Raw genomic sequence first — 12,245 nt, 5'->3', positions numbered from 1 at the left:
TTTAGAGTCAAAGTCAACCATCCATTTCTTGTTTCCAATAAGATGATTTGAACAGCCAGTGTCCATATACCACCAGTCTATCAGATCCATATCATCAGATTCAGAGGCCATCAATAGCACAAATTCGTCATCAGAACTTCTGTCTATATTTGCTTCTTCTGATTTTCTCTCCTTGTTTGACCAACATTCTCTAGCAAAGTGACCAAACTTCTTACAACAGTAACATTGGATCTTCTTCTTGTCATACTTCTCTTTTCCCTTCTGAGCATTCTTTTGTCTATCAGAGGTTGAGCTTTCTGACTTCTGACCACCATCAGATCTTCTCCTGGCTTCTGACTGCTTCTGATACCTCCTATCAGAAGTTGCTTTCAGAGCCTGCTGCTCTACTTCCCTTTCAGAAGTTCTCTCAGTCAAACGCAACTCTTGCGCTTCTAGACTGCTCTGCAGCTCTTCAATTCTCATGGTGCTCAGATCTTTGGAATGTTCTATTGCTACCACAATGTAATAAAATTGAAAGTTAAGGGATCTCAATACCTTCTCCATGATTGTTTCTTCAGAAAGAGTTTCTCCACACGCTTTCATCTCATTAGTGATCAGAATCACTCTGGAGATGTATTCAGAAACTTTCTCATTATTCTTTATGTTGAGATTCTCATATTGCTTTCTCAAAGACTGAAGCTTCACCTTCTTCACTGATGCGTCACCACCATAACATCTAACCAGTGTGTCCCACGCAGCCTTTGCTGTCGTTGAATCTGCAATCTTCTCAAACACATTTACATCAACACATTGATGAATGAAGAACAATGCTTTCTGATCCTTCTTCCTTACTTCCTTTTGCGCGTTTTTCTGTTCATCCGTCGCATCTGCTGCTACCGGAACATAACCATCAGTGACAAGATCTAGAACATCTTGAGCACCGAACAATACACGCATTTGGATCATCCAACGATTCCAGTTTTTACCGTCAAATACTGGAAGTTTGGTGTTCATGTTGCCGTTTTCGTTCATCTTTCTACCTTGCACAGTACACTCAGATTTCTCACAGTGTTTCCCAACCCACAGAATTAAAATTCTGATCATATTTTGTTCAAGATTCAACACGAATCTAAGAATCAAAATCAAACACACAAGACCTCACGTTCACTCGTGTTTCCCGTGTTTCCCAATGAATCCGAACTGGAGCTCTAGATACCAATTGTTGGTGCAAAGGTAGAATAAATGATGAACGGAAATATTCTATTAAGAGAATGACGGCTACAAAACATGATAAAAGTTACAATGATTGCCACCCTATTTATAAGCTAAAACTAGGGTTACTAGAATAGGATAAAATACTAAAATACCCTCTAACAAACTTAGGGGCTAAGAAAATAACTAAATAAAAATAAAGAAAGACAAATGTTTATTTACTTAATTTAATCCTAAACTATTTAAGCTTGAAATAGAGAATGGTTATTTGATCTACTTTATAAAGGTGATGGTGAGTTAAAAAAAAAATCTCATATTCTTAAAACAATCTCTTCTTTTTATAAAATCCACAAAAATATCTGTTTTGGGTTGTCCACAAGGCCCAAAGAGCAAAGCTTCAATAAATTGGAATAAGAAAAATGAAATATATAATAGGTAGTTTTTTCCCCCTCTAAGCAGGTAATTCTGCACACAAGGACTTTGTCAGCAGTCTAAATCAATTTGACAGCTAATTGTGATTCACACTTTCAGTTGCTAACTACCTCTCTTATTTAGAAGGGAAAGTGAATTATTTTTCAGGTATTCAAATTCATTTTCATTCATACACCACATTTCACCCTCATACTAATTTGAGTGTTGTAATGTTAACCTTGCACATCAACCCCCTTTTCAATCGTATCAGAAACTTAGAACCACCACAACAAGCTATGCATCATCACTCATCTATCAACTCAAGTTCCACTATGGACCATTGGTGTTGCTTGTGTGAATCGACTTCTCATTTCTATAATTTTCCAGTATCAAATCTCTTCTGATTCAATCAAATTTCCTCCATAAGAAATCCAGATCTCTTCCACTAGAAGAACAGATCTACATTTCCCGATCATTTCTCTTGAATTTCAACTAATTTTCTCTTAGATCCATCGACTATGGTGGCATTCAAAGTCATTTGCTACGTTGTCCAACGCCAAGACACTGTTGATGCCACTACTGCAAAATATACCTTTCGTAACACTAACTTACAACAATATGACAATTAATCATGGTAACACCTCATATTTGGATGCATTTTGTTTTTTTTATATTTATGAAAAGACATTGCATTACGGTCAAAATAATTAACCGTATTATACACCCATGGAATGACAGGGTTTGAATTCTAGCTCCAATAATTTTCTACTTTTTCGTTACAATGAGTATTGTCCTTATAATATGATATACATATTAAAATTAAAATACCTATCACCATGGTTGGTAATGTCAATCTTTGTGAAAGGAATTACATTTCATGACTGTTTTTTAATACGGCCGTGGTGAAATTGTTTACCCATATATAAGCAAATTAACTCTCGCTTCTTGATATTATCGTTGGATCTCTCACAACAAAATTTGGCACACATTTTATCTCTTATTCTTCATCATTAGCTTTCTTATTCTACATTATTGCCTCAAAATTGTTCTTCGTACATAAAGATATTCTTCTTCTTCTTTGTTCTCTCATTTTCGTGTATGTTGTTGTTATGTTTAACATGATTTTCATATGATTTTCTTCTTGTTTGAGAGTTTATGGTTTTTTGTTGTTGTATGTTGTTGTTATTGTTAATAAATGTAGATAAATGTTTGTTCATATGATTTTCATATTATTTACTTTGGTTTTGTTGGAATTAAACCCAACACTTTGAGTAATTCCGGGTCAATCTTGATGAATAAGATTCAATCGCACCGATCAAATTCCCCCTTGTTCTTCACTCTTCACTCGAGAAGAACAAGGGAAAAGAAAAAGGTTAAGGTTTATCGAGAGAGAGAGAGAGAGAGAGAGAGAGAGAGAGAGAGAAGATGAATTGATTCTGCATAGTTTCTCTCTGCTCATAAACTGTGATTCTTTATTCCTTTTGCAACTGCAAAACTCAAGTGTTTCAAATAATAGAGGTTACTCCCTATTTATAGATTTTAGGCTTGCTTGCTTCTCAATAAAGGCTCAAATCTAACCTAACTAACTCAACTAAACAAACAAATAAAGCTAAGTCTAACATTATTGTCGAGATACTCTTTGACATTTCGACACCTAGGTGATTCGACACTTCCTTGCTTCTGTCGAACAACCTACTCTATACAAGGAATTACAATTCAACACACCACATAATTCATTGTGTCTAATATATTTACATTCATCATAAACCTTAACTTCTTAAACACTTCGACCTGCACTCCCTTCATCATGATGTCTACAATCTGATTCTCAGTTCTGCAGTGTTCCAAGTTCAACTTCGCTTTTGCTACCTGCTCTTGAAGATAACGGAACCTTATTTTGATGTAATTGCTTTGTCCATGCACTATCATATTCTTCTCCAGATTGATAGTAGACATGTTGTCGATCTTCATGGTAATCACTCCATGATTCTTCCTTTTAATCTCTTCGACGAGATTCACCATCCATATTGCTTGACATGCACACAGAGAAACAGTTATGTACTCTTCTTCACACGATGATAATGCTACTATTGGTTCCTTTCTCGAACTCCAAGAAAATGATGCACCACCTAGCATAAACACATAGCCAAATATGGATTTTCTATCCTCATCATCACTACACCAACTTGAGTTAGTGTATCCCACTAGTTTGCATTTTTTTCCTTTATCAGTTGCAGGAAATACAACACCATAATCAAGAGTTCCTTTGAGATACCTTAATGTCTTCTCTGTTACTGCTAGGTGTGATGCCTTTGGCTTCTGCATGAATCTACTCACCATATGCTAGACCACTCCTTGTGTGACAAAGGTATTGAAGTGATCCAATGAGTCTTCTGTACTGCATTGGATCGACATCATCTTCAGTTGTCTCTTTCGACATTTACAATCTGGGCTCAGCTGGAGTTGAACTTGGGTTGCAATCTTGCATCTCAAAATATTTTGATTATTTCACCTATATATCTTCTTTGGTGCATCGTCAAGCCTCTACCACTCTTGTATAATTCGATGCCAAGGAAATATGAGAGATTTCCCAAGTCTTACATTTCAAACTCCTTACGTAGGTCATGTTTGAAATCTTTGATCTCCTTCTTATAACTTCTTATTATTAACATGTCATTGACATATAGATATAGTATAAGCAATTCACTATTACTTCTTCTTACATATACTCCATGCTCAGTTGTGCACTTCACAAATTCCTTCTCCCTTAGGAAACTGTGTATCTTTTTCTTCCAAGCTCTTAGAGCTTGCTTAAGTCCATATGACTTTATGCAGCCTATATACCTTGGTTTATTCACCATGTTTCACAAACCCAACTAGTTGTGCAACATAAACTTCTTCATATAAGAGGCCATTCAGGAATTCACATTTCACATCCATCTGACATATATGCCAATTGTTCATGTTTGCTAGACCATCAACCAACCTGATTGTTTCTATCCTAGCAACAGGTGCAAAAACTTCGTCGAAGTTGATTCCTTCCTTCTGAAGAAATCCATTCTCCACAAGTCTCGCCTTATATCGATTTACTTCTCCTTTTGGATTCAACTTCACCTTCTATACCCACTTCACATTGATTGCCTTCTTGTCTTGAGTAAATTCTACAAGTGACCATGTGTTTTTGTCTTCTATGGACTTCAGTTCCTCATTCGTTGCTTTTACCCACTTTGAGTCCTTCAATGCCTCAACTGCATTGACGGGTTCAACATCTGCATAGAAAGCATAATGTACCAGGTCACCTCCATCATCGACCACGTCATTTGATGTAATCACAAATTCTTGAAACCTTACAGGCATATGTCTTGTTCTTTGAGGTCTGCTTATGCTTGTTTGACCTCTAACTTCTTCTTATCGAACTTCTCTTTCGACTTCAATTGTTAGTTCTTCATATAAGATTCTCACTTAATACTTCTTGACATTTTCAGTCCAATCTCATTCCTTAATCTCATCTATGATCACGTCCTTGATGATCATTACTTGCTTGTTCACTGGGTCAAATAACATGTGACCTCCAGGCGAATGATATCCTAGTAGGATCATTTGACTCGATTTGTCATAAAGTTTTCTTCTAAACTGATCTGGTACATGTCTATGTGCTATAGATCCAAATACCTTCAGATGACTTAAGCTAGGTTTGACACCAGACCAACATTCTTCTGGCATAACTCCTTCTAGCTTCTTCGTCGGGCATCTGTTCAAAATATATGTTGATATTGACACGGTTTCTCCCCATATTATTTGGGTAGATGATTGCCTTTCAACATACTTCTCACCATATTCATGATGGTTTTAATCTTCCTTTATGCAACTCCATTTTGTTGTGGAGTGTATGGTGGCACCACCTCATATACAATCCCTTCTTTCTCACATAATGTGTCGAAGTCTTTCGACACATATTCTCCACCACCATCAGTCATCATATTCTTGAGCTTTTGACTAATTTGTCTTTCGACCATAGATTTAAACTTGGAAAATACCTCGATCACTTCACTTTTCTTCTTGATCAGGTAAGCCCATAGTTTTCAGCTAAAATCATCTATACATGTAACAAAGTATTTGTTACCTCTAATCGAATCCACCTGGATAAGACCATACACATCAGAGTATATGATTTCAAGAATTGCCTTTGACTTGCCTCTTGCATCCTTGTTGAAGTTGTTCCTGTGTTGCTTCTCCGGCACACATTCTTCACACACTTCATTTGGAATGTTAATTTCTGGTAACCCTAAAACCATATTTCTTCTTTTCAAATCTCTGATGTCTTTGAAATTGAGATGCGCAAGTCTATAGTGCCATATCCATTCATCCCTGCTAGCTGCAGTTGCAAGGCAATTGTGCTCCACCATATTAAGTTTAATCCTGAAGGTCCTATTATGAGACATAAGTGCCTTCAAGATTAACGTTCCACCTAAGTCGAGAACTCTCATCATCTTATCTTCGGTCAACATGTTGTAGTTCTTTTCGACCAATTGCCCTATGCTGACCAAATTACTTTTCATGCCTAGTATGTACAGTACTTCTTCATTAAGGGTTTCATGTTGACAAACCAATCTTCCTTGAAGGTAGAGAAAACAAGAAAGGGAGTTTGAATTGTTTTTACGGACAATAAAATATTTTGGAAATGCTACATACACAAAACTGATAACAAACAACACAAAAGTTTATCCTGGTTCGCTTGAAAATCAAAGCTACTCCAGTCCACCCGGCCAAGGTGATTTCACCTTCAATAAAGACTTAATCCAATAATCTAGAAAGATTACAACACACGTCTAAGAGTACAATGATCTCTTAGACCTCTCAAGTCTACAGACTTCACAAGTCACTTGAGGAAATTTACAACAACTATTTTAGAATTACAAGGTGTTTAGTGCTTCTAGATAAGCAATATGAACACAGTAAGAACAATGATCAAAAATCACACTTAGAGCAACAACTTGTGTGATAACGTAAAATAAGAATTTAGTGTATGACTAGATTTTGATGCGTAAAATTCTTGTAAGATAGCTTTGTGTCTTGGTATGATGATAGTTGGGCCTTTTTATAGTGCTTGGAGATGATATTGTTGAATGGAGCATTGATGCGGATATCTTGCCAATAATATGACTTAATGACATTAATTTTATTGTCCTTTCCATAACAGTTTTTAGGAGAGTATTCAATATTATCCATATAGAGATTCATACCATATTTAGAATACTTCGTTGTTAAGTTCTTGATTCCGATTTGTTGGGCATGATTCAGAGTGCGTGAAATTCATATTCTTTTCTTAGATCTTGTATTCTTAATATAGTTGTCTATTGTGTCTTATTAAAAAGTTTTTGACTCTCTAATTAGACATTCTTCTGATGTAAGGATCATCAGAGTTTTCATCTGTGGGATCCTTCAGATGCATAGTTTCAGAGTCTTCAGATGACAAATGTTGTGGACATCATTATCTTCAGTGTCAGGGTAAATACCTTTAACTCTAAATTAGTTGTTCTGAACTTTTGTGACGTCAAATGTTGTTTCATCATATTCATTTTTCGTTAGAGTCTTGCACACTTAGAGAATTTTATTAGGGTACCAAAATGTTTCACTCTTTGTTATCATCAAAACTTAGAGATAAATTGCATAACTAAACTCTTGTTCTAACAATCTCCCCCTTTTTGATGATGACAAAACTTCAGACTGTTGATAAAACAATGATACCTCACAATAATAAATTCAGAGTCAGATACATTATGACTCCCTCTGAGATAAGCACGCTCCCCCTAGATCTGATACTTAGAGAGTTTAGAGTTTCTTACCAAATCCTCTTATGTTGCTTAGCTTGTTTCTCAGATGTTTTAATTTGATATTTCCTGCAAGAAAACTTAGATTGTGTAACATATTTAGAATTTTAGGATGTAAGCATTTCATTATGAGTATTAGATATTAATTTCATCAGAAAGCTATTTAATTATTTCTCCCCATTTTTGTCAGACTCAAAAAGATAATCGAGAAAAACATATAGTGCAAAACAAAATTTCATTAGAAAAACTGAGAGAAGTACAAAGAAAGGAAAACCATAGAGACCAAAGCACTTAAAGGAAAAACACAAAACATAAACCCTAAGGTGCCTAAGGGTTTGGAGGAGGAAGCATCCTCTGAAGCAGCTGAGCCAGGAGGGTCTGAATGTTGGAGTTGACAGAGTCTTGTTAATTGAGTCTGGCTCTTATAAGTTGTTGTTCCTTTTGGAGTTCTTCCAGAGTCTTGAGCACCAGCGGAGCAAGGTTAGAGTTTGAGGACTCACCTTGAGTCATAGCAACTTCTTTTACCTTAGCAGCTTCTTCTACAGTAATATGTGTTACTTCGTCAGCGCCAACCTTGGCTTTAGCTTTAGCTTCAGCCTCAGCAATAGCTTTTTCTTCGGCTTCCTTTCTTACCTGCTCTTCAGCTTTCAGTCTTTCCTTTTCTTCAACTTCCTGGCATGCTTTCTCTTCATCTTCTTTGGCTAGATGTGCCTCTAGCCTATCCTCAGCTTCTCTGATATAGTCATTTCTGACTTGTTCAGAGAGTCCTTTTAGCTTGAAGGCATCAGGTGTCATCCATTTGAGAAATCCATTCTAGTGATTCCTCACTTCAGAGGAATTATCACTTAGGCTGGATTTTTCAGACAATGTTCTGAGCTTCACAACTAAAGATTATGAAAATAAAACAAATGACTCTTCCAGGGTGGGGAAGGTTGGTTCAAGTTTAGATGATGGATTAAGGGGTTCTAATGAAGTGTGAATGGTTTCGGTGGGAGGTTCAGAGGGTTATTCAGTAGGGGTTTCAGATGGAGGTTCTGTTTGAGGTTCAGATGGTGGGTCAGTTAGATAGTGATATGGCTTGGAGTTGGGCCAATGTTGGAGATGATGGGTCAGTGGTTTCTGGTTATTCAGAGTCAGAAGAAAGTTCATAGTATGGTGGTGATGAGGGAGGTAAAATGGGTTCATTCATGCGTAAGACTTCAGATATAGGAAGTGTTGTGGTAGTGAGGTTGAATTGTTGTAGAGGGGGTGAGGAAGGGTTGGAGGTGGGAGGTTCATAGGGAGTTGGAATATATATGGTGGATTCATAAGGGGTATAAGTAGAAGATGGTTGAGATAGTGAGGAAGATATTTGCTTTAAACTAGAATTTAAAGGAGTTTCAGAGGGATATGACTTACTTGAAACAGAGGAGTCCAAAGGCGTAGGCGATCTGGTTTTAGAAGGTTCTCCCAACTTTAGACTTTTTTTCTTTGACTTCCTCTCAGAGGGCTCTCTCATCCTCTCCATTAAGTTGGGTGGATGTTTTGGTATCCAATCCACTAAGAACTCTAAAATGTCCACTCCTTGAGATGCCAGATCTTAGAGGTAATGGACGATGACCTTTGGAGGATCTATCTTGGAGAAAAGATAGAGACCATTTGGAATATTTCTTTGATCCTTCAGAGCTTCCCAGGATGTGTACAGAGTTGACTTTGCTATGACTCTTTAAATGACCCCCGTGCTCTTCAGATTTATGGCATTCAGATGCTTACCAACACCTATAGTCACATCTTCTATCAGGTTATAGGATATCAGATGGTCCACCAGCCCACTTTCGATCAGAACGTCGAAGATGAGCCTCCCTAGAGGGATGTAGTTTATGGGCTTCGTATGGTTCTTTGTATCCCTGACCGAATCCCTCAGATACTTGAAGATTAACGTTGTCAGATTCAGCTTCAGTCCCTTGTGAAGACAATACAAGATGCACCTCTGATCTGTGTTGATGTAGTCAGAAGAATTTGAAGTTGGACGGTGGTGGATGGTACCCAGAATAATCTTCATCCAGGCCCTCAGATTCTGGTGAAGTTCCTTATTCTTGGAGGATTTTCCGTCTGAGTTCTGTTTCAAAATAGTGGGAACAATCTCCTGGGATATGTACCTTGCCCTGTGGTTTATGTTATATATCCTTTTGCCCCGAGTTTTCTCCATATCCAAAAGTTTGGCAATTGACTTCTCTGTGATGACCATCTTTACTCCTAGAACATAGGAAAATATGCAATGGTCATCGCAATCTGCGAATCTCCAGAACTCTTTGACGAGGAAAGTATAGATAGGACCATAAAGTCTCTGAAAGTAATTTCCCCATCCTTGTTTCTTCAGATCTTTGGTGAGATCAACTCCATTTCGCTTCATGTTTTCAAAGTCCACTGGTGATTCACATATAACGTCCAGCTTTTCAAAAGGCATGGCTACTTTTATGTGAGGGGGACGATCAAGGACGTAAGGTTCCTTGTAAGTAGTTGTTGAGGTTGTAGCAGTTTCAGTAGTGGTTTATTGTGGAACTTCAGAAAGTTGTTCATTTTCTTCCATTTATTGAGAGTAGTTGTAGACCTGTTATTGTTGAGAGTACATTTGGAGAACATGAAGATTTTTGTTCAATGTTGATGAAGATGAAGAATGTTAATGAACTTGTAGAGAGTTTGAGCACAAAAGGGTTTGTGTAGGTTTGTGAGTGAAAAGTGTGAAAGTGAGAATTATGAAAAATATATATACACAACATGTAGCATGCAAAACGACAACGTTAAAGGAGAATAGGAAACACCAAAATTAATTAGTTCAGAAATCTGAGTTGACACGCTTGGGGAAAATTAATTGCAGCTAATGATGGTTGTCTAATCTCAAAAAAATGTCACTGCTTGAGGAGATCTCAACAGTTTGGATCTTAAGTTATGAGCTAGACAATTGTCTAGAAGATCCAAGGCCACACGTTTAAGAAACCACGTGTTGATGTTTCTGACATCAAGAATATCAAAGGGTTTCTGATTCAGAGGGATTCTAATTCAGATAATGTCTAATTGGTAAAAGTATCAAAACCTGAACTAGATGACCAACATGATTAAGTCAGAGCCTATATTATCAGATTAGGGGAGAAGCACGAGTTTTAAATCATTCTGGGCAATCTGCCTTGTTTAAATGTTTCAAAATGAAGGAAAATCTATATTCATCTAAGGGTTTTGTGAATATATCAGCTCATTGATGGTCTGTACCTATGAATTTTAAACTTATTACCCCTTTCTAAATATAGTCTTTGATAAAAGGGTGTTTAATTTCAATGTGCTTTGCTCTGGAATGTAAAATAGGGTTCTTACTTAAACATATGGCAGTAGTATTGTTACAAAAGATAGGGATGTTACTCTCATATATCTGAAAGTCCTCAAATTGGTTTTTCATCTAGAGCATCTGAGTGTTGCATAGTGAAGTTGAGATGTATTCTGCTTCTGCAATTGAGAGTGCAATGGTTGATTGTCTTTTGCTAGCCCATGAGATGAGGTTTCCTCCCAGAAACTGACAGTTCCCATATGTGCTTTTCCGTTCCTACCTGTCTCCAGCGTAATTTGCATCATAATACCCAAAAAGCCTATACTCTGATTGTCGCATCTCGAAAAATACGATTCCTCGCGATGGTCGCGGAAAAATTATGTTCGAACAGAGTCGCCACCGAACTTTATTTATTCCAATGAAGGAATAGGAAAATATCAATAAAACCTTTGAAAAATAGAATAATGGTCGTCGCAACCATATTCGGGTTCGGGAGTCGATTACACAAGGGGAAGGTATTAGCACCCCTCACGTCCGTTGTACTCAACAGGAACCTTTTAGTCTAATTTTCTATTTGAATGTTAGTTGAATGTTACTTGCTTTCTTCGAGTGATTAGAATTGATAATAGATATGGATGAAGACCTCAGGAGGGGAAATGGGAGGTTTTTTATTAGTGTGCTCGCGAAGATACAACAATCTTCTGCCTACGTATCCTTATGGTGCAATAAGGAAATCAGAGCATTCGTAGTTCGGGGAACTATGTTTTTGTTGGTGTTTTTTAATGAACGACTGTGTAGATCGCGTTCTAAAGGCTAAACGCTGGCTTGTCTACTCTCGGCGGAGGCTTAAGCATTGGTTTGTGGTGCGTATTAGAAAGGATTAACAATGTTCTTTTGAAAAGAATTTTTAAGTTGTTGGTCGCTGTTAGATACCCAAAAGTGCTTATTTGAGCTATCAAATATGGGTATCTTTCACTCCATTTCCTTGCTAAAATGTCGAAACCACCTTTGTTTCAGATGAAATGCAATACAATGATAATCTATCTTGGTACCTTTGATTTGTGTGTTATTATGCAGGAATTAGGCATGAAATAATAGAAAATGAAGACACAAGAAATGTGGCAAAGGGATCAAATGAAACAAGCATTCATCAGCTTCCTCGCTAGGCGAGGGCTGTGGCGAAGGACTCGCTAGGCGAGCGTCCAGCGAGCGTGCAGCGAAATGCTCCAGTATTTAACAGAGGCAAACATCACCACACTCGCTAGGCGAGCTTCCAGCGAGGAGTGTGGCGAACACGTCCAGACTTGGTGAAAAGCGCAACCAGCACTCACTCGCTAGGCGAGCCATTAGCGAGCTCCCAGCGAGGATTCCAGTAGCAAAACCTCTTAACCTCGCTGGAGCGAGGGTTGAAGCGTGCCCTTCGCTAGGCGAAGGTTTTGTTCGCTAGGCGAACATGACAGTCTGAGATAGGCTGTTTCTCTGGGCGCAGGTGCCTCAGGTGCCTCAATTAGGGG

The sequence above is a fragment of the Lathyrus oleraceus genome, chromosome 2, assembly GCF_024323335.1.
Source record: "Lathyrus oleraceus cultivar Zhongwan6 chromosome 2, CAAS_Psat_ZW6_1.0, whole genome shotgun sequence".
Taxonomy (NCBI): domain Eukaryota; kingdom Viridiplantae; phylum Streptophyta; class Magnoliopsida; order Fabales; family Fabaceae; genus Lathyrus; species Lathyrus oleraceus.
The sequence above is the reverse complement of the archived record's forward strand: the minus strand, read 5'-3'. Positions refer to the sequence as shown.